This window comes from Leucopleurus acutus, assembly GCF_964270905.1.
Source record: "Leucopleurus acutus genome assembly, chromosome: 3".
In the NCBI taxonomy this organism is placed as follows: domain Eukaryota; kingdom Metazoa; phylum Chordata; class Mammalia; order Artiodactyla; family Delphinidae; genus Leucopleurus; species Leucopleurus acutus.
In genome coordinates this window covers 111,304,436-111,331,413 of record NC_139145.1, presented here as the reverse complement: position 1 = coordinate 111,331,413, position 26,978 = coordinate 111,304,436, and the positions used below count along the sequence as shown (strand labels likewise).

Here is a 26,978-nt window from a genome sequence, read left to right as displayed (position 1 = left end):
ATTCAAATAACCTCTTCAGGGCAGTCTTTTTAATAAAACTGGCATTTCTGTAAAAATGGAATTCTTCTATAATTATATGCAGTATAGTAGAATTTAATGCATACTTTAGATTTTAAAATAACCATATAACAGTGTGTTGAGTGGGACCTTTTTATCTTGCTTCTGAATTGCAGCTAAGGCCCCAAGCTGAGGACAAAAGACTTTTGAGTAACTGATTTTCTATATTTGGATTGCTATGAATAATCTACTAGCCACTGGGGCCAGAAACCTGCCTGCAGAGACTGCTCAGAGGAACCATTCCTGAAGAACTGGGATCCCCCACCCCACCCCAATATGAGAATAGGATTCAGCGAGCAGAAGTGCAGAGTTGTACTGAGAAACGATTCCCTCCCTCACAAACCTCTCTTTGTTCTCCAAAGAACCACTTGTAAAGTATGGAGTACTTTACAGTTGGGAGAGGGGACATTTCATTGCCTAGTTGAGCATTGCCTTATCCATGGATTTGCTGATCTGCTGTTTTCTGCTGGAGCAAGGCTAAAGGGAGTTGAGAGTAAGAGTGGGAAGCAGGGGACACTGTTCAATCTGTTTAATATGGTCACTTCAGAGAATAGCTGTGCTAGACCTATTTTTCCATTGTCCTGCTCAAGCCAGGAGGTGTAAAGGGACCTCAGCAGTGGTAGAGGGTGGATGGTTACTGTCTAGATCAGATAAATGTCCCTGCAGGATCTTCTGAAGAGCCCATTTAATCACTCATGAGGGAGCCATCAGCTGCATGCCTGCCACACGCAGGAGCAGTCAGTGTCAGCCAGAGAAGCAACAGCAAACAACAAGGAGAGGACTGTGACTGCAACCAGTTTAGCAAGGGGATGATTCTCCTTCCTGCTTCCAGTTCTCAAGCCATGGGCTCCTGGAAGAAGTAGTGAGGGGCAGAAGGTTTCTCTGAGCAAGACAGTGCTTCATTTCTCCATTCTAAGCAGCAGAGAGTGTGGGTTGAACTACAGGGAAAAAAGAACTTCAAATTGATTTTGAGTCTGCAATCTTCAGAATAACAAAAAGGGCTCCCCCGGTGACGCAGTGGTTGAGAGTCTGCCTGCCGATGCAGGGGACACGGGTTCGTGCCCCGGTCCGGGAAGATCCCACGTGCCACGGAGCGCCTAGGCCCGTGAGCCATGGTCTGTGAGCCTGTGCGTCTGGAGCCTGTGCTCCGCAGCGGGAGAGGCCACAACAGTGAGAGGCCCGCGTACTGCAAAAACCCCCCCATAAAACAAAAATAATATAAGCTTGAGTCTTAATTTTCTGAAGTCTTGAGTTCTAAAAACTGAAAGCATCTAAAAAGTTATAGATTGGGACCAAGTTGTTGTTTAAGGATCCCTAATATATCAGTTAGGAATTGCAGCATAATAAGTCATTATAAAACTTAGTGGTTTAAAACAATAGCCATTTATTATTTCTCAGAAACCTACAAATTGGCTGGACAGTTCTGCTGATCTGTGACAGGCTCAGTTGATCTCCATAGGGCTTACTTATATATCTACAATCCAGCCGAGTATTGGCTGGGAGCTGGCTAGTCTAAGAGGGCCTCATCTAAGAGGGGTGATTCAGTCTGCTTCCGTGTTCCAGCAGGCTAGCCTGAGCCTGTTCTCATAGCAGTGGTTAGGGTCGAAAGGAAGCAAGTAGAAACACTCAAGCACTCTTTCAGACCTTTACTTGAGGGGCCAAGCTCAGAGTCAGTGTGGAAAGGCACTACCAAAGGACAAGATATAGGGAGGTGTGAACAATTGGGGTCACTAATGCAATCAATCTGCCACACCTATCAGGTGGGAAAGGAGATTCCATACAGGAAAGCTAAGAGCAGTTATTGGAAAAAATAAATTCATTTCATATTTCTGCTCTGAGGAGTAGACCCCTTAATCACAGGTTACAATTGATTTGGACTGCATAGGCTCTTAAAACAGAGACTGTTTGTTCTATATATTCTTTCTAATATGAATTTACCCCAGAAGTCATTGTTTAAAGATCCTGGTGTTTTAATTTGGGGGTCACACTGAATTTGAATGTATATAATCTACATAATATATCAATAGATAATATCTAAATTTTATGTATCAGGAGAAAGCTATATACAGAAAACATGGAATTTGGAGATGAATGGCAGAAGATATAGCAAGGAAAGTTACAAGAGGTTGCCTCTGGGTAGGCTGACCAAAGTATGGGGAGGGGTAAGAAAGGGGCTGCTGATTTTTGTCATAACTGCATTCTAGTGCAGTTTGACTTTTTAAATTATGTACTAAATTACTTTGATTAAAATCAGTAAAAAATTTTTTCTATAGAGGAAAGTCTATTTTCAAAGCACCATCACTGTGCTGTTATTTACATATACCTCATTTAATTTAATCCTTACAATGTCTCTATGAGTTAGCTGTTGTTATATCTACTTCAGATGAAGCATGTGGGACTAGAGAAATTAAGTGACTTGTCCAAGGTTACCTGGTCTTTAGGTAAGAGTCAGGGTGAAGATTGGAACCAACGTGTGTCTGCTTTCAAAGACTGTGGACTTAACCCCCAACCTATAGTTTAATATTGAATTCATCGGGCTTCCCTGGTGGCGCAGTGGTTGAGAGTCCACCTGCCAATGCAGGGGACGCAGGTTCATGCCCTGGTCCGGGAAGATCCCACATGCCGCGGAGTGGCTGGGCCCGTGAGCCATGGCCGCTGAGCCTGCGCGTCCGGAGCCTGTGCTCCACAACGGTAGAGGCCACAACAGTGAGAGGCCCGCGTACAGCAAAAAAAAAAAAATATATATATATATATATATATATATATAAAATTCATCTACTTAGTTAGAAGCTGAAGTTTAATCTGCTCTATACCAGAGACCCATGCTATTTTGTAGCCAACACAAAAGAACTGGAATATATGTATTTTTTTCCTGCTATCAAATTTTAGTTGCTTCTTAACAGCATCTAGGCTTGAAATGGAAAAATAGCAATTGAGTAAATTCTTTCAGTGGGAATATGATGAATATCCAGCATGTAGAAATTTGCTCTGAGGAAAAAATATTTACTTTTATTTAATAATTTGAGTATTATATTAGATGCTTAGATTTTAGATATTGGATTATAATAACACCTATATTTAGATTTTTCTTGAAAGGTGTATTTATAGTATAAGAAAAGCATTTATAATTAGGAGTTTGATTAAGATGAACTGTTCTGTTTTCATGAATTTTCCAAGTTATCAATATCCAGCTATATTATCTTTAGGTATTGAATTTGGTACAAACTTCATACACTAATTGCCCTTAACAGTTGCTGTAGATAATTATTGCAAAATGTCATTGAAAAGACAGAATTAATATATTAGTTTAGTGCACATGGTGATTTAAAGATTAGAATATGTTAAATAAACTGTGTCAGAAATTATAAATAAACTAAAATGAGTAAAATTATCCTTAAATTGCTAGACAAGTCTTCAGATTTAATGTTACATTAATGAGTTTTGTAGAGACTGTTTAGAATAAAATCCCTTTTTCATCAGATGTTGCACATATGCCTTCACTGTTTGTTTTTCTTCAAAGTAAAACTTAATGAAACAGCTAATAAAACGCAATTTTACTCCTGATTCTCAAAAGAAGCAAGCCCTTGAAGTGTGCCCACTGTTTATTCTTTTGCACTGGTTTTTGCTACTTTTCAGCATGTAAATTTTCCAGTAATGGAAAACAGTCAAAGGCCATTAAACCGTTTCTTCCAAGTCTTATAAACCCAGCGTTTATTTCTTATTTGTAAAGCAGTTGCACAATGGAAACATGCTTTGCACACATACAGAGAAGTTTGGTCTCAGATCTTCATGTTCACCTCCTGCTGACTTCAGGAGGGTATAGTGCATGTGCATTTAAATGGATCTTTATTATGTAAATAATCAAGAACCAGAATAGGGATTTTAACTACCCTAAAAAAATGAGAGGTTTCAAAATGAAAGGTGTATATGAGACACCTAGACTGTGTTACTCTCATAAACCTGAAAGTGTATTCAATTGGTGAATGGCTTATGAAAAAGGATCATCTTGCATGAATTAGAAATCTATAGATGGCAGATGTGTGTATATCCCAAGTAGCTTTTTCACTAACCATAGCATATGGCATCCTCTATCTTCCTGCTTCTTTATGGAGAGGATTGTTTGGTGATAGGATGGAGGTAGATATTTGGGTTGGGATGAGAGAGCATTGCTACTCAGTGTGGTCCTAGATTGGCACCAATGCAAGGAGATAAGTAAAGAAATTGAAAACAAGTACTTAGAAACTTGTTAGTAACTTGACAGAGTAATTTTATATCTGTCAAATATAAATTAAAAAAAGATACTGACAATGGGGGAGGCTATGCATGTGTGGAGGCAGGGGATATATGAGATATCTCTGTACCTTCCTATCAAATTTGCTGTGAACCTAAAACTACTCTAAAAAAAGTTCTTTTTTTTTTTTTTAATTGGGGCTTGTATTTTGTATGTTTTGGATTTTTAAATTTAATTTTTATTTTTTCTAGTAATCCATTTTTAGTGTTTTTCACAAAAGTATGTCTATGACAGATTGGAAATAAAAATCCTGATATTTCGCCACAGATGGCTTGAAAAGCATTTGGTCTAAGATGAGATTTTCAAATGTTGATTTATGTCCTTTTGCCCCATTACATAACATTAGATATTAAAATTTGAATAAAAAGGAAAGACCATCATTTATAATTCCCATACCCTAACAGAACAGCTTGATGGTATTGAATGGTTAATGAGCTAAGGGCTGCATAGTAGAACCTGAGGTGGAGATATTCTGATTCCCATTAAGTGCAGGTCCATATGCTCTAGTGACCACTGAGTGAGCGTTGGTGTTGACATTCTCATAAGAAAATCTCATAAGAAAAGCCTGACTAGGATCTTGTGTCCAAATGGAAGTGGGCCATTGCCAAATAGATATCTTTTAAAATGAGGGTAGGTTTTAGGTGGAGGAAAGGAAAGAACAGAGAAAGCTGAATTACGTACTTTGTGGCACTTTTGAAGGATCAGGAATTTTGGACCACCATGGGACATTATGTGGGCCTTGACAACAAAGGGGAAGTAGAAATGGGAGAGCACCAATTGACAAATTTCATTTACTTTTCAGTTTTACCTAGCGTATCTTAGTGCTACTAAAAATCATCACGAGGCATGCCTCTTTGGTATGCATTTTATTCATTGCTGATACCTGGACAAGCAATCAGAGTATAAAGCTGAGATTTATGTGTTATAGAACCTCGAGTCATAAAAATGTTCATAAGTCATAGAAATAGAGGCTTACAGTGAGGAGGTCATATAATTCACCTTGTTCCGAATACTGCTTCTACTAAGGCTGCTTATGATGCATTAGTTGTTTTGTAGCCAGTCTATGGGTTCTGCCCTTGAGGGTGGGGTGTGCCGGAAGGGAGATATCCTGGGTGTATCATGCAAGAAGCACAGGTCTCATGCCCTGGTTGAGCTGGAATGAGACTTACCCAGAGGATTGTCCAAGAATATGCTGAGCTTGGGAGAGAGATAAGCTGATTCAGGAGAAAGCTGAAAGTTGACTACTGGATCAGAGCTTCCTAATTGCCATGCCATGCACATTGCTGTGCCACACTGCTGTGCCGTGAACAGGCTACAAGGGGCCTCAGGATACTACAGTCATAATTCATTAACAGTGTTTTGTACCATCATTCAGAAATTTATAGTAGTTGAAATGATATTTGAGTATTATTTGAATGGCTCCCTATGTAAACTAAATTCAGTAATTATTTTGGACCAAAAAGCTTTAGGTGTGGTACTTGTGGCCTGGAGGTTCTCTGTAGTATCCACGTCACATTGCACCTACCCTTGACATTAGACCTTGAATCATTCCAGTATGTCTGATTACACACTTGTGATATACTTGTCATTAGTAAACTTTTTTTTATTCTTAAAATTGTGATAAAATATATACCACAAAAATATATGTAAAACATAAAGTGTACCATTTTAAGCATTTAAATTAAAATATTTTAAAATTATGGGAAAAATACATAAGATTTACCATCTTAACCCATTTTTAAGTGGTTCAGTTCAGTAGTACAGTTTAGTAGTATTCACTACATTCATATTGTTATAGAGCCATTACTAGCACCCTTCTCCAGAAGTTTTTCCTCTTAGTAAACTGAAACTCTTTACTCAGAAAACAACTCCTTCCGCCCAGCCCAGGCAACCACCATTGCACTTTCTGTTTCTATGAACTTGACTGCTACCTCATACAAATGGAATCATATATTTGTCCTTTGCAACTGGTTTATTCTACTTAGCATAATGGCTTCAAGGTTCATTCATATTATAGAATGTGTCATAATTTCCTTCCTTCTTAAGGCTGAATAATATTCTATTGTATATATATTACATTTTATTTATTCATTCATCTTTTGATGGATATTTGGGTTGCTTTTATCTTTTAAAATTTTGTTTTTTAATGCATGGAAAATATTTGTATTTTAATTTCAATTTAATTTTGCTATCACCATCATCATTTTATAATTTTTCTGACAGAACTTATGTATGATTGTTTTTATTACTTTTATTATCATTTTCTGATACTAAGTGTTGCTAAATAAAACATTGAATTTTGTTGCCTTTTGATTTATTTACTTACTTATACTTAGTTTTTGCTTTTGGTGTTAACAATTAGCCAAAGTCACATTCTTGTTAGAATTTTGTAATGAATTATTGTTTTTGGAAATTATTTGTTTCTAAAAATCAAATAATCATTGAATGTAATTTAATTAAGTTGATTAATTAAAAGGCTTTCTAGTTTCAGGAAATAAATTGGCAAAAGATTTTAATCATATATCTACCAGTTTATGCATTACATATATTCTGTGAATATTTCAAAGTTTTAATTTTTGGAGTGATAAATGACTATTTGTTTGAATTTTCATGAAATTTGTTTTTAAAACATTTTAATGAACACAGATTTCTCATTCCTGTAAACAGGTTTTATGTGGTTGTAAAAGCCTATTGGCCCTATTCTTCATATTTAACAAATACTTAAATTTTACAGATATTGTACTTACTTTTCCATCTTAATGGATAACTTTTTATTAGAGCTGGAAAGCCATCAGTTTCACAAAGAAACACAGTATGAAAAAACGTTGAAGTCACTAGTTAGGTAATGAAATGAGAATCATCTCAAACTTTGATGTATGTGCCTGTGACTTTTTTCCCCTTAGCCTAAATGCCTTCCTGGCAGGAGAAGTTATGAGATGAAGACACAGTACCAAGCAAACTGCACTGACACCTCACCCCCAGCTATTTCAGTTTATTTAGATTAAGCTAAATAAACCAGTTACATGGTCACATCATTAAAAGCTGAAGCCGAACTGCCTCCCACAAGGATGGAAGCCCTCATTTTACCAGCCAGGCTAGAAACTTAGGCCAGTAAAGCAAAAGAGATGGAGAAGGTGGCACTCTCAAATAATACTTGTAAATGTATTGATGATATGTCAGATGGCATAAAGACAAAATTAATCTAGATTATTATTAAATCAAACAAGCTTTTATTTCACATTGGTGAATCTACACATGTTAGAAACTGCCAAATTCTGGCACAGGTAGAATTCCTAAAGAGAAACGCTAGGAGGAATATTGGTTCTCTGTAAAGAAGTACCAAAACAAATTACCGGGGATGAAATATTGAAGGTGGTAAATTCATACTTTGAAATAAATAAGGTATTATGGAAACATGCTTGAATTTGTATTACTGGTACAGTGACTGCAGTGACAGGATGGCATAATGGCCACACATCAGGAGTCGTGAAAACACTGAGATTCAAATAATACGATGTTTTATTCACAGAAAAACTCTGTTGTGTAAGAGTTTGCCTGTATATGAGTTTCACATAGTCTCATATATCAAAATGGAGAATCTAATGTAACTGAAGCTGCTTCACTCACATTTGTTTTTGGCTTCATGTGAAGAAATGGGATTGGAATACAACTTTCAACTGAAGGGCAGAGGATGTCCAACAAAGAGTTTTGTCAAAAGTTTATGAAAGAATTAGAAGCTGTTTTGGTAAGCAATTCTTACTTTGAAGATTTGTTAAAAGGTAGTTACTTGGCTTTAAAAAATAGCTCAGGGCTTCCCTGGTGGCGCAGTGGTTAAGAATCCGCCTGCCAATGCAGGGGACAAGGGCTCGAGCCCTGGGCTGGGAAGACCCCACATGCTGCGGAGCAACTAAGCCCATGCGCCACAACTACTGAGCCTGTGCTCTAGAGCCCTCGAGACACAACTACTGAAGCCCGCACGCCTAGAGCCCATGGTCCATGGCAAGGGAAGCCACCACAGTGAGAAGCTTGCACACCACAACAAAGAGTAGCCCCAGCTCGCCACAACTAGAGAAAGCCCACGCGCAGCAATGAAGACCCAATGCAGCCAAAATAAATAAATATATTAAAAAAAAAAAAACCTTAGAGAATTCCTTGGTGGTCCAGTGGTTAGGACTCTGTACTCTTCTCACTAGCCATGCGGTATAGCAAAAAAAAAAAAAAAAAGAAAAACATAATTAGCTGAATGAATGAACCTAATTAATAGAAAATTGCCAGGACGTCATGATAACGTATTCACATGTACTGATAAAATTTATGGATTCAAGTCAAAAATTCAGCCTTGGAGGTGCTTCCCTGGTGGCGCAGTGGTTGAGAGTCTGCCTGCCGAAGCAGGGGACACGGGTTCGTGTCCCGGACCAGGAAGATTCCACGTGCCGCGGAGCGGCTGGGCCCGTGAGCCATGGCCGCTGGGCCTGAGCATCCGGAGCCTGTGCTCTGCAACGGGAGAGGCCACAACAGTGAGAGGCCCGCGTACCGCAGACAAACAAAAAATTCAGCCTTGGAAATAAGGAGTTAAAAAAGATTCACTTGTGGTATTTAGTCTGCGTCACAGTTTGAATAGTAAAGAATGATTATGAAGACAAGTAGAGCAACATCTTGTATACTTAAGGAAAAGCTGCTTCACTGGTTAAAGCAGTTTTTCATTTGTATTTACAATTATTCATACTATCATAAGAAATTTTCACGTTTCATTTGTTGATGAAAGTAAAGGAAAATCTATTTGTTTTACTGAATGATGGCACTTTTGAAGTACAGTTTAGATTTGAATTATCCAAGTTGTGGTTAGTGATGAGAAAGGAGTTTCCATCATTTGGAGAAAAGTGATAAATACTCCTTGCTGTAGAGACAGAAAGTAGATTAGCCTGGGGCTGGGAGTAGGAATGGGAATTGACTGTAATAATTGTATAGTATAAAGAAAATATATTTAAGATTTTTTTCACCAGCTTTCATATAGATACCACCAAATACCCTACAGTTTACTCCATTATACTGCTGTTCAAGTATGAATTTTTGTGTGTCATGATGTGAAAAGGGTTAGGAAGCACTGGACTGAATCATATGACAATCTGGAAGGCTGAGGCAGGAATGCTAACTGTGATGGGTCCCAAATTCAATAACTAAGAGATATCAGAAAATGGAGTAAAAAGCAAGGACTGGGAGAGGGTAAAGTTTCAGGAAATACATTTACCAACTGGGCATGTGTAGTGTCTTATGTCTTACTGATATGGGGGATAAGGGCCAGCAGTAGTGGGATGCATAGATGGCAGGAGGGTGATGAACCAGACTAAGCTGGATTAAGCCAGATAGCTGTACAGATGGTTTCTGAACTCTGGCAGTGTGGTTTTCAAGTCTGTGTGCTTGACTCTATGCCATACTGCTTCTCAAGTCTGTAGTAATACTAACCACCCATCTCCTTCTAAACTCCCACCCCTGGTCTCAAGCAGATTGTTCTTATGACTTGGGCCTTCTCCTGTAGAGAATGTGGCCTACAGTGGATGCTATAGTAGGGCCTCCTCCTAGACTGTGACTCGGATGTTGCTGGGTCCCACTTCAGTTGCTTGTTTGGGGGAAAGCTAAAGAATATAGTCTGATCTTAAAATGTTATCAGAACATTTACTCTGCAGCAGCCCATCATTTATGTGCTGTGCCGTAGAATATGGTGGCCACTAGCCACATGTGGCTATTCAAGTTGAAATTTAAATTAAGTAAAGTTAAATAAAACGAAAAATGTGGTTTCCTAGTTGCACTCGCTGCATTTTAAGTGGCTACTGCCTACCATTTTGGACAAAACAACATTACCATCATTGCTGCTGGTTTTGTTGGACAATAGCATTCTCACTGGTCCCCTTCTTCACGTATGCTCCATCAGAAGTGAGAGCTCAATTCCTATTGGCTTCTAACTCCTCAGGCTGCCTTACTTCAGTGGCTGGCCCCACTATTTCTGTCTTTCCTCATATTGTGAAAGACAGTGATACCAGAAAATAATAGATTTCTGTGGTCATTAATTGCTGGTTCATACAAGATTTACTTTCTTAAAACAGTTCGGTGATACTGTTGACCTTGTTCTCCTTACTTTATCTTGCAAGTATAACAATTACAAACTGAGTTCTAAGAAATCCCTTCATGACAGCCTGTCACACTTTGGCTCCTATTGAACTTGAAGGCATCTATATCTTGTGGCTTAAAGGTGTGCTTTGCTGCTAAGCAGAGCTCCTGTATTTGTGTAGCTGGATTTTTGAGCCTAGTTTTAGGATTTTGCTTTTATTCATGCCAAATATCATCTCATTTTTGCCTGACTGAGATTTCTTTTAAATTAAATCTTGATTTGATCATCTGATAAACCATTATTATTATTATACCTAGCTTTTATAAGCATACCTTTGTAGGCTGGCTAAAAAGAAGTCATGTCAAACTAATCTATTTCCTTTTGAGAAGGTTACCAGATTGGCAGGATGCTATAGAAGGAGTGAGTTTGGTCTCAACCAGATAATTTAGAATGTTTTCAGGGGTGGGCCGTTAGGTGGATAAGGACTGCAGAAAACATCGAATTTGAAAAACCTGAGAATATTTAGTCTGGAGAAAAATAAACTATTTTAGATATTCAAAGGACCGTGTTGAGTGAGCACTGTTGATCAGAAGAATTTATTGTTATCAGAGGAAGTTTTCAGGGTTAGTTATGAGAAATATAAAGTGTTGTTCGTATGTTCAGGGGAACACAAAGGTTCCCAAGACCTTGGAGCAGCACCACATAAGAAGGGGTAACTGCAGGATATTTCCATTCTTGCGACCACAAAAGTGAAGTGAGCCAAAAAACACAGTGGGAATTAAACGAAGTAGGGTTAAGTTTTCATTAAAGGCTGTGCTGTGCATTCACCACTCCTGGTTGCCCTGGCAACCAGGCTCCCTCACATGCTAATGACATTATAATGAGAAAAAACACATGCAAATGCAGTAAATAGTAATTAGAGGCACAGCCATACATGGAGTAGTGAGCTCTACCTTGGGAAGGTCTGAGAAGGAGCTGGTGAAGGGTTTGTACTGAAGACAAAGAAAGAAGTGATGAAAAACATTGAGTTATGTACAAAAGAGTTAAGTTGAGCCTGCATAGAGTATGCTTTAGTATTTGTCTCCTGCAAATACATGTTGTTTCTCCAAGCAGAATTTAGTCAAAGTCAGAAGTCATGCAATTGTACATCCACATTGTCTTAACAATTCTACCTGTTGGCGTCATTAAATGGAAAGAATCTTAGCTGTATTTGCTTTAGATTTGGAGCAGCTGTAGCAGCCTGCTCCTTGGAGTGCTCTCTCTGCCCACACTGGGCAGGGCTGGGCTCGCCCAGACAAGGTAGTGGAGCCAGAATATGTAGCCAAGAGTCAGTCTTGGTGAAGAGAGAGTCTTAAATGTGTTACTTTGGATGAGACAAGTAGGATCAGTGAGGGACTATATTTGGTTAATATAAGGTGACACATGCTGTCTGTGTCACTGGAAATGTGTCAGGAGACACTGGGTGACTGCCTCTCTCAGGTGTGATAGGTAGGGCTTTTGTTTGCCTGAATGGTTAGACTCAGAGTCTGTGAATCTGTGCTTGATTTCATTCTCTTCCCTTTATTTCATTATTCAGGCTCTTCTTTTCTGTCTTTTCTATTTTTATTGCCACAGTCTGTCTGTGTATCTTTCTTGGAAATGGCTAGAAAATGTTACATTACCTGCTTCACATTATCCCAATTCTTTGATTTATCTTTTTTGGTGTCAGCTGAATAGAAATTGCAATAGCTTTTGAGGTCCATAAATGTTAACTGTTCTTTTCTCTTCTCTAAATTAAAAAAAAAAGTTTAAAAATTTCATAAGAAATGCACGTATACTTTTGTAAAAATCTGCACTAGTATATTATTAAAAATGAAAGTAATTTAGACACACATGTCAAAATGTTTTAAGTGCCTTTCAGCTACCTCTCATCCCCCTGCCAATTCCCAGTCCCAAACTTCTCCTTGGAGAAAACCAGTGTTAACAGTTTGGAGAGTAAACTTCAAAATCTCTTCCTATGCACTCATATATATGGTTATTATATATTATAATGTACACTATTAAGACATTATTCATATCTAACACTTATTGAGGGATTACTATATGCCAGACACTGATCTTTTTTGTATATTAATTCATTTAATCCTTAGAACCGCCATTTGAGGGATTTTATAGAAGAGAGGAAGGTCAGAAAAGTTAAGAAATTTTTTCGCGGTAACAAGCCAAATTTACATCTGAGGAAGTCTGATTTGGAGCTCATGCTTTCTCTCATCACACTGTCCTACCTGCCCTGCAGGTAACATATACATATATGTTTTCTTTTTCCATATATGTGGAATCAATCATTTCATATGATTGTTCTTAAAGTAGTTTTTTAACTTAATATCCAGAGGTTATTCCATATCAATAACTTCTATCTGCCAGTTTTTTTTTTTAATTGTTACATTTTGTTCTCTTGTTCAGATGCACTATAATTTAAGCTTTCCTCTATTGATGGGCATTTAATTTTCTATGGCAAATGATACTTTAATAAATGTCCATGCAAAACAATTTTTATGTGTACTTATTCTTATTTCTGTAGAATAGATAAATAGCATTATTGAATGAGAGGGTATGCGCACTTGACATTTTGACAGATGCTGAAAAATTGGCACAGCTATCACTGCCTTCTTGAACTACTCCTCGGTGCCTGAGACGCTGACCTTGTGGTTTCCTTCTACCTCTCAACTATTCTTAGTGGCTTCCTCTGCTGCTTCCTCCTCATCTCCCAATAGCTCAACTCTGGAGTGCCCCAGGGCTCAATCTTTGGACTTCTCTTCTCCAATTAGACACTTTCTCTAGGAGATCTTACCCAGCTCCTTGGCTGTAAATACTATATATGCACTGATGACTCTTGAAATTGTATTTTTAACACCTATTATGTCCCTGAACTTCAGGCTTTTATATCCAACAACCTGACATACATTTGAGTGTCTATGGGGCAGCACATTTAACTCACTTTCACTTAACCTTCCCCCTCTCCCTCACAACCTACTTTTTCCACAAATTTCCCTATTTCAGTAAATATTAGCTTCTAGTTGCTAGGGACAGGAACCTGGCATTCCCCTTGACTTCTCTCTTTCTCTTACATCCCATGTTTAATCCATTAATAAATCCTACTAACTCTATCTTCAAAATATATCCATAATCAACCACTTCTCACCACCTCCACTGCACCACTGTAGCCCAGGCTGCCATTATTTCTCGCCTGGCCTGTTGCAATAACTTCCTAACTAATGCCCATTAGGAATCTGGTCTCTAAACAGCAGCTACAGTGATCTTTTAAAAATGTGAGTACAATCATAACAGTCTGTGCCTCAGAATGCTCCAGTGACTTCCGGTCTTTGTCAGAGTAAAATCCAAAGCTCTGACCATGACTTGCATGGCCTAAATTGTTCGCACCCTTTCCTCTCTAGTCTTAAATTCCGTCATTTTCATGCTCCTTCACTCTGCTCCAGCCATATACTATCTCTGCTGTTTCCACTATGGAGTCTAAGTGCAGCTCATTCCCACTGTCTAGTGTGTTCATAAAGGTAGCTTTATGACTTATTCCCTACTTCAGTCAAATCATCCCTCACCTTATCAGTAAGGTCCCCCTGTCTGTCCACCATATGTAAAATAGCATCTTCCTAACCCTATCACTTCAGTCCCCCTCTCTCTAATTTATTTATTTTTATTGCACTAAAACCATCTACTGTACATATTCAGTTGTTATCTTCTCCGCCCTGCATCTGTTCCTCCAGAGTGCAAGCTGCCTGAGGGCAAGAACTTCTGTCTGTTTGGTTCACTGCTGTATTCCTAGGGCCTAGCACACCATGTTATATGAACTAAGTGCTAATATTTGTTGAATGAATAAATGAGTGAAAGAGAAAGGCAAAATTTCTCTCCTGACTGGAGCAATTTATATTCTTAAATAGTATATGAGTATGCCCATTTTCTCATACTCTCTAGACTATGAGATATTACTGATTTTTAAAAATTTTCATTCTAAAAGATGAAAAATGATATATTGTTTCAATTTGCATTTTCCTCATTACATTGGTGTTGAGCATATTTTTATATGCTTATTGGTCACTGGTATTTCTTCTAGGAATTTCTTGTTTATGCCCTTTGTCTCTTTTACTGTAGTTGTTTATCTTTGTAATAGTGAATTGTAGAAGTAACTTATATATTATGACTATCAATCCTTCATTTCCTATATGTATTGCAAATATTTTTTCCCAGACTGTCACTTCTCTTTTGACTTTGTTAATAGTATCATTTGTCAAACAGGAGTTTTTAAATATTTAATAAATCTGCCAGTCTTTTGCTTTATGGCTTCTGGGTTGGTGTTTTGCTCAGGAACTCTTTCCTAACTTCAAATTAAGAAAATATTCTCTTATATTTTCCTCTAGACCTTTATTAGTTTATTTTTTATGTTTAGGGCTTTAATCCATCTGGAATTTATTTTAGAGATTGTGAGATGTGGTAATGTAGTTTGTTTATTTTATTTAATGGTGAACTGCTTGACTTCATTTCATTATTGACTCATCCATTCTTCCATCTGTGATCCAAATTCTCTTTTTATCATATATTAAATTCCAACATGTAAATGTGTCTATTTCTAGACTCCATACTCTAATCCCTGATCTATTTTTCTTTTCTGTCATAATAACATAGATTTTAATTATTACTAGTGCTCTTTAGTTGGTTTTGATATCTAATAATCCTATCATTCATTGTTTTTTAAAAATTAATTACCCCATGCATTTTCTTTTAAAAGTAATTTTAGAATCATTTTACAAGTTTCATAAAAAGCTTGTTGGGATTATTTTCATGTCCTACAGTACAGTTATAGAGTTTCCTTGACATAATGATAGGTATTTTCCTGGATATTTGACAATTTGTGTTCGTACCAGGAATAGTGTATTTTATCTTTATGATTTTAACTGATTATTGCTACAGTTGTAAAGTTACTGATTTTTATATATTGATCATTTTCCTGGCCACTCTCTGAAACTCTCTTATTTTATTGCTTTTTCTGTTGATTCTCTTAGATTATTTAAACAAACAATGAAATCATTTGCCATTTTAATCTTTTTCTTTGAGAACTTTCTTCAGGCAGTGAGCTGGGACATTTGTAGAGCTTACCTTGTTTATTTCCTTTTCCTCAGAGATCACTGTCCTACACTGCCTGTGTCCAACATCTTCAAAGCCCAATTTCATATATTTTTTGTTTGGTTTTCTAGTTGTTTAAGATGGAGAGTAGATCTAGTCTCTGTTATTTTATCATGGCTAGAAGACCAAAGAAACACTTAGACGAATGCAAAAATTCTTGAAGGATACCAGTCTATCGCCTTATTATATGAAATGTAAATTTAATGAATACTGGTTTTAAGCTAAGATTCTGTTAGATACATGACCATCAATTCAGCTGGTTTGTTTCTAAACCTATGGTTGGGAACACAGCATGGCGAGAACATGATTAATTCGTGGAAATGAGGAAAGACTCTCTAAGATTTGTAGCATAAGTGTGGGGTGAGGTGGTGAGCTTCTCCTCCTTCTTGTGTCCACCTGGCTTTCACACAACTCCTGCCTTGATGCAGAGGCAACCTGCTAATGTCAAGCTATGGGAAGCAGGAGTTCTGATGGAAGATACAGAAAGAGAGGGAATCAGTATAAGAGCTTTAAACACGCACAGGCTTGGAATGGAAATGACTATGAGGGCAGAGATTGTGACTAATTCTGGAAAATATGTCAGGAAACTTTTGTTACATCAATAAAAAAGGCTGAGTGGACAACATCCTCCCTCTCTCCTTCCTCCTCTTCACTCTTCTTTGCCAGCAGTTTGAGTTTGCCACGTTTCTGGTTTTGATCCAAGTAGTGGATATTGAATGCTCTTTTTGGCACGTAGGATGACTCCAGTAAAGTCTTCAATCTCACATTATCCAGGTCCCATGCATAAAAACAGTGAGTGTACTACTGTGCAGCCTTCTGTAAAAGCTGTCAGTACTTTCATCCCCGTTATTGGTCAAAGCCCTTTTGTTTTCCCGCAACAGCCGTGAGAATCTGGCCTAGTATCTTCAGGTTGAAACAGCTTCTGAAACACTGGCCTCCCTCAGCTGTTCTGGGCAACTACCCCTGTGTTAGGTGCAGGAGCTGTGGGACTGCCTTTCTCCCACCTCTTCCTGCCTCTTCACCTGTACTGGGCTGAATAGTGTCCCCCCAAATTCATGTCCACCCAGAACCTGTGAATGTGACTTTATTTGAAAATAGGGTCTTTGCAGATGTAATCAAGTTAAGACGAGGCCATACTGGATTAGCGTGTGTCCTCAATGCAATCTGACTGATGTTCTTCTAAGAAGAGGGAACTCTGGACACAGAGATACAGACACACAGGAAAGAAGGCATGTGAATACAGAGGCAGAGATGGGAATGATGTGTCTATAAGTAGGCAACAACCAGTACCTAGAAGGAGACAAGGAAAGATTCTCCCTTAGAGCCTGAAGAGAGAGCATGGCCCTGTCGATACCTTGATTTCAGACTTCTAGCTTCCAGATCCAGACCTGTGAGAGTAATCTTTGTTGTTTGAAGCCACCCATTTTGCGGTACTTTGTATGCACCCATGCCAGGAAGGCCTTTCTCACCTTCCTTTCCTTCTTCCCACCCGCACAGCAGGATCCTTTTCCCAGTAAAACTGCTTAAGATCAGGCATCCTTCATTTCATGAAAAAATAGGAAACTTAATAAATTATTTGTATGGCTTTGCAAGGACAGTGCTTTGAAATGAAAGTGACAGTTTGCTACCCTGATAATTTGCTACTGTCTATAGAATTTCTTTCAATTTATTTTATTAAGTACAAAATTAATTTAATACTCTTAATTTCCTTGAATAATTCCCTTATAACAGGTAATTTTATAAAAATATTATTTATGAGAGGAATAAGATTTGGAGTAACTTTAAATTTAGAAATCAAGATGGAGAAGCTCAGAACTTGGGTCATCTTTGTTTTCTTATTTTATCTATGATATTAGAAAAGCAGTGTTAAACCTTTGAGAACATTTCATCTAGAGCAAACAAAATATGGTAAAATCTCTACAAACTTAAATTGAAAGTAGAAACAAAGAGAGAAAAAAATTTTTTTCTATAGCAGGCCCCCATCTCCTCTCCAATCAGTTATAGCATTTGTTGGCCAATCCTTGGGCACAAATAAGCAGAAATGCTCTTGGAAGCAGAACCAAATTGTTTAATATAATAAAAAGTATGAGGGTACACATGGAGGTCCCACATTTATGAACTGAAAGTTGAAAAATCAAAATGGGCAGTTTGGAAAACCTGAAAAAAAATTATTAAAAGGTGAAAGAGGGAAAAGAGAATGAAATTCCACAAAAATGCTTAATAGTGAAACAACATTGTAGCGATATCTGTTGAAAGTGTTAATAAAGAAAATGGAACCAATGTGATCTAAACTAACTTTTGATGCTTTGGCTCCAAAAAAGAGAGGGATTTAGCATTATTTAAACTGTAACCACTTTTTTAAAATTTGCATGAAATAAGCAGGCTGTGCAAGTACACATCAACAGGTATGTGTGTGTGCTCATCCCCGCCCCCCCCTCCCCAATAAGGTCATCAAATTGGTCCAGTAACCTCCTTTTCTGGGCTAACAAGTGGCTGATTTTCTTCTGCTCTTCATTCCCTGGGGTCACTGCACTTGCTGTGCTTTTTTGTTTTTTAATTTTTGAATTTTATTTTATTTATTTTTTTATACAGTAGGTGCTTGCTGTGCTTTGACCTGCCTTTGGGGAAGGGGAGAGCAGTGCATTCTACTGCTCATCTAGGAAGTCAGAAGGGGTTAGAGGTAAAAAGCAGAGGGACTTGGTAGGGTAGGTCTAAGAGTCCTGTCAGGGAAAGGGAGTTGGACTATTGTTGGAAAACTAACTAAAATGAGCACAGTGCTGGGGTTTTCAATATGTCTTTATTGAATGGAATTGAAAATTGAAGGCCCTAAGTGGTGTAAAACAATGTCCACTTGAGAAGCAAAGTGAAGGTATACCATAATTAGGTAGTGACCTAGGAAAGAAGTATTGGCCTTATTTTGGTTTAGCAACTAGAGGGTAAGTTTTAAAAGGAGAGAAAATAAAAGTTAATACTGTATGCAAGAACATTTTATGGTTCTTAGAGTATTATTGATTGCAGAGAGTGGAAGGAAAGCACAGTATTACATTTTTCTTTCATGGATTGGATTTTTATATTTAATTAAATAACTTTTACAAGGTAAAACAACACATGATCATTGTAAAAATTCTAATAATATATAGATATATAAAATACAGATGAAAATATTTCCTTCCCTCTCCTATGACTCAATTTTGTTGTTTGTTTTCTATGCACATGTAAATATATGTACGTTTATAACATATTTACGAAAGTGGGATCATTGTTTTGTAACTTACTTTTTCCACCTAACAGTACATAATGGACATCTTTCTTTGTGAGCATATATAGAACTATCTCATTATTACTGATAGCTACATAGTATTCCATCATATGGATGATTTAAATTTGTTTAAAGGAACCCCTATTGGTGAAGAATAACTCAGTTATGCTCACAGTGATCCCTGTAACCTTTAACAATATATCAATACTTTTAATTCCTGATTTTTCATTTTTGGATAGTAACTATTGATTCCTGCTGTGATAGATGAGGAATTTAGGGTACTTATACTATATCCCACATTCCTTTCTATTCCTCCTTCTGATTTTTAAATTAATTATATTATTATTTTTACATCATCAAGATTTATAATATTTAGATTCTGTTCAGTAACTATAATTAGTCCTCTGTGCTTTGTTTATAGGTTGATTAGAACTTTAAACCTAATAAGAGTCTGTAATGAGTATGCTAATGTAAACAAGAGTAACTGCTGAACTAAGTATTGTAAGAGAAGGCCGTATAACCCTCTGACACATGGCTGCCTTAGAGAGAATATTTCAAGTTAAAATCCCACAGATTCTCTTTTAGTTTCATACCATGACCATGCTAAGAAAAAGCTCTTTTAAACTGGGCAGAGCCAGAGAACCTCCAATTAAGGACCAATGGTCACCATGTTTTGTGGTTTAATTCCCAGGTAGTGAACCAATGTGTTCAGTAGTCATTCACACCTTAGGTCACACAGATAAAGGCAATAATCATAACGGGTTATGTTGTGCAAATGGTGAAGCAAAGGGGTATGGGCCTCTGTTGGATGTGACCACACATCCAGAAGAAGATTTAATTCTTTCCCAGAAGGACAGCTGCTGCTCCCTCAGCTGGAATTTATTATTATCTGAGGTGTATCTCCAACCCTCTCCCCCAGAAAGTATGGAGAAGGTATTGGTGGACTATTCAATAAATGGCTGTGTCATGTTTAATAAACTCCAAAATACTACAAGACCAAGGAGAAGACCAAGGTCTTTTTCAAAGGTGAAATATGTTATATACCTACTTTTACTTTTGGGTTTTTGGTTTCTTGAGTTTTTGCTCTTTTGAATTTTTGCCTGAGTCAAAGGCTGGCAGTTACCCATGAATCACTTTGACTGGATCTGGTCACTCTTGATACTGACTCAGAGGCATCAGAGTCAGCCATGGTCGACATCCACAAACATATTGGGAAGGTGTAGCAGTATCGGTTAGTGAGATTGGGTGGGGGTTGGGGCACGAGGAGACGTTTTAATATATTCAAAATTGTGTTCTGGAGGATCTCTAAATCCTTAACAGTTACCTTCATACACCATCTAACTTTCAGGCTTTAAAAAAAATGAACAGATATTAGTTTAGTGTCTGACTTACCCAGTGTAAGCTTTGCTTTTCAGCAGCAGTTTTTCTTTTTTTTTTTGACCCCAAGATTAATTAGCTCTGGGCAGTTACTGGTAGTATTGGTTTGATCTCTTACAGAGGAAAGAACAACCACTTGAGATCTGTGGCTTAGGTTTGGCCTGTTCCTCAGGGTTCCATTGGCCTTGAAGGTCCTGTTGTTTGTTCAGTGCCAGCAGTGACGTAGAAACTTCCTCTTGTCTTAATTCCTCCCCAGTGGCCTTGACAAGCCCTTCCTGCAGCTGATCATTATGGGCAGTTAACTTGAGTTTACATCCTATATGCAATCCTTTATTCCAAAGCAGGGCTGAGGCTCTTAGATAACCACCTAATTTTTTAGACAGCAGTGTTTTTCTAGAGTAGATTGTTAAAAGCTTATTAAAATTCAGCTACAAGAGCCCCATAGTTATTTGGGTAGCTCGATTCCAGCAGGCATAACATAACTGTCTGAGTGGCATAGCTTTTGACAGCTTGTAGGAAAGCAGACCTAAACATGTTCTGTTAGGAAATCCTTAGTATGCAGTCAGTACTACACTAGAAAACTTGGTTGTCTCTCTAGGGTTCTATAAGGCCTCCAGAACATTTTCTCCTGAAAAGTTCACGTTGGAATCCATTGCAGCATTGCGCTGGCCTGGAGGCATATGTTCAAAAGGCAATCAATGAAGTATTTGTTTAACATGAAGTGTTTTTTGTATATAGGCACAAAAGGGTTTGTACACTAAAAAAGTAAGTTTCCTTCCTAACCTTCCCACCCTCCTTACCCAAACCTCAGAGGTCATTACTCATACCAATGTCTTGGGTGTCCTTTCAGATATCTTCAATGTACACAAGCATATGCGTTTATATTTAAACAAATGGTAGGATAATATACATATATACATGCTGTTCTGCATATTTTTAACTTAATGATCTATTTTGGTTATTATTCCATATGAATACTTATAGTCACTTTTTTATGACTGCATAGCATTCTATTATTTGGATATACTATAATTTATTTAACCGATCCTCACCTATGGGCATTTAGGTTATTTCCAATACTGTGCTATTAAAACAATACTTTAATACATATCATTGCACGAATTTTACTTTCTACATATGCAATTGTATCTGTACGATAAATTCCTGGAAGTAGCATTTCTGGATGGAAGGTATGTGCATTTTAAGTTTAGATAGTTATTGTCAACTTGCTCTACAGGGAGGTTATACTAATTTAAACTACCCTGCCCTTGGCAATGTATGAGAGCGCCTGCCTGTTTTACCCACATCTTTGTCTACAGAGTGTATTTCACTTTGGCTTTCTGATCTTTGCCAATCTGATAGGTAAAAAATGGTATCACATAGTTTTAATTTGCATTTTTCTTATGGGTGACATTGAACATATTTTTATATGATTAAAATCCATGTATACTTCCTGTTTAGTGAACTGTCTATTTATATCGTTTGCTTATTTTTCTATTGGGCTGTTCCTCTTATTGGTTTGTGAGAACTATTAATATGCTGAGGAAATTAAAGCTATTTATATATTGAAAAAATTAGTCCTTTTCTATGATTTGAGCTACAGATCTTTTTTTCACATTTTAATATTTGCCTTTTGACTTTATGGTGTTTAGAATTTTTTCCATGCAGTAGAATTTATCATTATTTTACATGACTTCAAGATTTTTATTTACTTTTTAAATATCCTTTAAAAACTTTTAGGGAATTCCTTGATAGTCCAGTGGTTAAGACTGTGCTTCCACTGCAGGGGGCACGGGTTTGATCCCTGGTCGGGGAAATAAGATGCTGCAAGCCTCACAGCCAAAAATAAAAAATAAAAAAATAAAAATAAATAGATAGGGCTTCCCTGGTGGCGCAGTGGTTGAGAGTCCGCCTGCCGATGCAGGGGACGCGGGTTCGTGCCCCGGTCCGGGAAGATCCCACATGCCGCGGAGCGGCTGTGCCCATGAGCCATGGCCGCTGAGCTTGTGCGTCCGGAGTCTGTGCTCCGCAACGGGAGAGGCCACAGCAGTAAGAGGCCCGCGTACCACAAAATAAATAAATAAATAGATAGATAGATAAGGAGTTTATAATCTTCCAGTGTTTTCATTGTGAACACATTTATGGTATTGTTTTCCTCATTTAAATCTTTATTCCTTGTTTTGGCATAAGGTGAAGGGCATTCCATCTAGATGACCTGAGGAGTTTTGACTGTGAGGATGTGTTCTCTTTTTATTAGTGGTTTCTGGGTTACATACAGCACCTGCATTTCCTATTAGTTTCTCTTCTACAGTGACATTGTGGAGCAACCTGCTTCGTGGCAGTGGGCAGCAGGGAGTCCTGATGGCAGAAGTGTAGTTGGACATGGGAAGGTTTTAAGTTATGAGATTACTGGCTGTTACAGATGACCAGGTCAAGGCTGGGCAAGTTGCCAGAGAGTAGGGTTTGAGGTGGTAGTGAAGACCATATAAAAAGCAGTCTCAGCACAGTCGAAGCTCCAAGATGAGCATCCGCAGAGGCAAGTTTAGTATGTGGAGTGCTCCGAGTGAGCCCTGGAATTCCTGAAAGTTGGGAGCTGTTTGTGGCCTTTTCTGCAGAGGCAGCTGCAGAGTCTGTGGTTGGCTCTGTTCTCAGAGTTCAGAAGGGGACTCCAGTGAATTTAGTGCAGTGGTTCTCTACCCTGGCTTTTCATTAGAGGCTACTGGGAAGATTCTTACTTCACCAGTCTGAGGGTGGACCCCAGCAACAGCATTTTGAAAACTCCTCAGATGATTCAGATGTGCAGCTAGGGCTGAGAACCACTGTTTAATGCAGTCAGTTTGCTGTCCCGCAGGGATTGCAGTGCTCCCTGCCTCAGTGCTTCCAAATGTGCACACAAATCACCTGGGATCCTTTTAAATACAGATTCCAATTCAGAAGGTCTGAAGTGGGACTTGGGATTCTGCATGTCTAACAAGCTCCCAGGTGACCCTGAGGCTGCTGGTCCCCAGACCACACTTTGAGTGGCTTGAGCTTGTTATTCCATGTGCAGAGCCTGGCGTATACCAGTCCGCGAGCATAAGTAAAGATCTTTCTACCATGATCCTGCTCTCTGGCAGAACTTGCTTAGTGTAGTAGAAAGAACACAGGCCAAGAGGCTTGCCTTCTACTTCTAGCTCTGCCCCTAATTAGCTGTAAGACAGCTTAAAAGTGCTTCAGTCCTTCACCTTCTTATCGCTAAAGCAGGAGGGTTGAACTGGGTAAGCTGTAAGGTTCCTTTTGTTCCACCTCCTCCCATGCAGGTCCGGGGTGTTTTCAGACTCTGTGGGGATGAGGTTTTTATGTGGAGGACAGTCTAGATTCTAGAGTAAGGACGCTGGTTTCCCTTTGCAGCCTTTCTTTCTCTAGGGATGGGGACTAGGCCCTGATCTTAGGATCAACTGGAGGAAGTAAAACTAATCAATGTTAAAAAATTAAAGGAGGTTAATGTTAAATTGTAAGTAGAAAAAGAATGCAGGGAAGCTAGAGCAGAATGTCCACTGGAATTTTCAGGGGGAGGTTTGAGTTCAACTTTGTTTACTGGCCTTGATTTACTGTAGTGCCAGTTCAGAGGGCAGTTTTCATACCTTTATGTTTGTTGTCTCTAAAAAAGCATCCTTCAACAGCGAAGAATAAAACTTTTTCTGCCTTAAATTAAAATGATATGGGAGAAAGGCCTACTTATGTGGAAGTAAATGTTTGAAATGCTATAAAACTCTCCTTTTTCTATATTTAATTTTTCAAGGCTAATCTTGACTATTAAGAGATTGATACTGAAAAGAAAATCACCATGACCAAATATAGGCTGAGTCAAAAACTCTTTTGCACCTCCCTATAGACACTAATAAATAGTATCAGAAATTGCCTAAAACAGAGATTTAAATTGCTTAAATTATAAATAATACTGAAAATAATGTCTCTATCTTAAAAGATACCAGATAATTTATTTAGATTTTATAACATAGGTATACAGGAATTTCTGACTCACCTCTTTGATGTCAAAGGAGGTGTATTTTGCATTGTAATTAGAGTTTTACTAAATTGTAGCTTCCCTTAGGAAGAGGTTGTATGACCAGCACTCAGGTATAGAAAATATGAAATAGAACATTTATCCTCATTTGATGAATTATACTCAGTACACACAGTTTAGCTCTGACTTTTCTCTGAATATCCTATGATTTTTTTTCTCTGTTGCTAGATTATTTTTATTTTTTTAAATTTTTTTTGGAAAAGAAGTGAAACCATCTTTTTTTTTTTTTTTTTTTTTTGTGATACGCGGGCCTCTCACTGTTGTGGCCTCTCCCGTTGCGGAGCACAGGCTGCGGACACGCAGGCTCAGCGGCCATGGCTCACGGGCCCAGCCGCTCCGCGGTATGTGGGATCTTCCCGGACTGGGGCATGAACCCACGTCCCCTGCATCGGCAGGCGGACTCTCAACCACTGCGCCACCAGGGAAGCCCTGAAAACATCTTTATTAATGGATGATACAAATATTATAATTATAAAATCAAAAATAGTCTATAAACAAACTTAGCAAAGTTGCTGGCTACAAAGTCGCTAGATTATTTTTAAATTGCAGACTGTGAGTACTTTTTCTCAGAAACACATACTATTATGGTTTTATTGTATTTGGTAAATCTTTTATATAATCAGGTATTGATTATCATAATGAGAGTGATAATACAATACAGTAGAAAGTCTCATTTTAAACTACTAAATGCAATATAGGTCACTTTATAAAAAGATTATTTTGGTTACAAGTGACAGAAAATCCAACTTAAGTTGGGTGAAGCAAAGAAGGGACTTTTGGGGTCCATGTAATTGAAAAATTTGAGGGTAGAGCTAGCTTCAGGTATGATTGGTATAAATAGTGTAATCAGGATCTGGTCTCTGCATATTATGGCCTTGCTTTCCTCTACATTGGCTTTATTCTCAGGCTCCATTTAATCACATGATGGCTGCCAACACTGCCAGGGTTTTATCTTTCTGGTTCAAATCTAGTAGAAACGAGAATAGCTTTCACTAGAATTTAAAACAATAATTCCATCTACAAAATGTAGAACTTTAGTGAAATAATAAAAGATGATAGTATTCGATGCCTAATAGCTTACTTTACAGGCAGGAAGGATATTCAAAATATTTAACAACCTATGGTAGTGGCATCAACCAGTCTGAATGAGTTGGCTGCAGTCAATCAGAACTAGTGTTGATCATGACCAGACAGCAGGGCGGCCCCTGTGTGAGTCCTGGCAGGATGACAGCCTAACTAACTGGGAGGTATTAAAAAGGTGCCACCAGATTTCTCAGAAAATATAGTTTCTGTATTAGTTTCCTAGGGCTGCCATAACAATGTACCACAAACTGCGTGGCTTAAAACACAGAAGTTTATTCTCTCACAGTTCTGGAAGTTGGAAGTTGGAAATCAGGGTGTCAGCAGGGCCATGCTCCCTCCAAAGTCTCTAGAGAAGAATCTTCCTGTGCCTTTTCTAGCTTCTGGGTAGTTGATGGCAATCCTTGGCGTTCTTTGGCTTGTAGTAGCCAAATGTCCCTCTTCTTATAACTACACTAGTCATATTGGATTTAGGGTCTAGTCTATTCCAGTATGATCTCATATTAACTTGATTACATCTGCACAGACCCTATTTCCAAATAAGGTCACCAACAAAGTTCCCGGTGGACATGAAATTTGGGAGGATACAATTCAACCCAGGATAGTTACCTAATATCAAATGCTCTTACATAGTTGTCATGACACAAATTTTAAAAAATACTCAATATTAAATAGCTCACAAACACTCTAAAATTGTCTTATTTTATAGTTAAAAACTGGGTATTTTAAGCTTAGTAAAAGTATTTAAGTAAATTATGAATTTTTTACTTTGGATGCTATTTTGTATTTTTTTTTTTTTTACTACGTCAAGTAACCATGTTTTTCTTAATTATAATTATTTTAATTCTGTTAAAATATGAATGTTAGTGTGACATTTTGGTGGAGAATTAATAATATTCATTGATATGTGAGTATGTTTGTGCATGACAAGTTATTACATTTTTACACAACTTCATTAAGTTCAAACAAGTTTTGCCTTAAAAAAAATGAAACTTACCACAATTAGATGAACATCATCCATTAGTGTATTTAACAGCAAGCATAAAAAACAGAAGAGAAGTGCAACTGGTGAAGGGCTTCGAAATCATATCTTACAACAAACATTTGAAAATGGTGGTAATTGTCTTCAACTCTTTGAAAAATGGCTCTGTGGAAAAGAGTTTAGACTCTAGAGGGCAGAACTAGAACCAGTGAATTAAGGTTAAAGGGAAATATTTTAATGCAATGTAGAACTAAACTTTCTCAATGAACAATGTGTCATATGCCAAAATGGAGGTGGTAGTCATGTAAGGGAGTGAAGTGCAGGCTCCTGGAAGTGCTTAGGAAGGTGCTGAATGATTACCTCTCTGGGACCTTTTAATAGAGATCTTCCCTTGAACAAGAAATTGAAATAGAGGGTCCCTTCTAGCTTCAACATGCATGTCCTCCTAAAATTTCTATTTCTGTATATGCCATGAACATCAGTATTAATTATGTGACAAGATATTTCTATAAGTTTAGATATTTTTAAACAGCTGCCAACCCATTGTGTTCTATGAATTCTATGCTTTGAAATGCTTGGGGAATA

At 37.8% G+C, this 26,978-nt stretch overlaps 1 protein-coding gene across 2 annotated transcripts in view; it reads left to right on the top strand.

Moving 5' to 3' along the window:
- Positions 1 to 26,978, top strand: part of ATG10 (autophagy related 10) — a 221,950-nt gene that overhangs the window by 30,536 nt on the left and 164,436 nt on the right. The window lies entirely within an intron of this gene.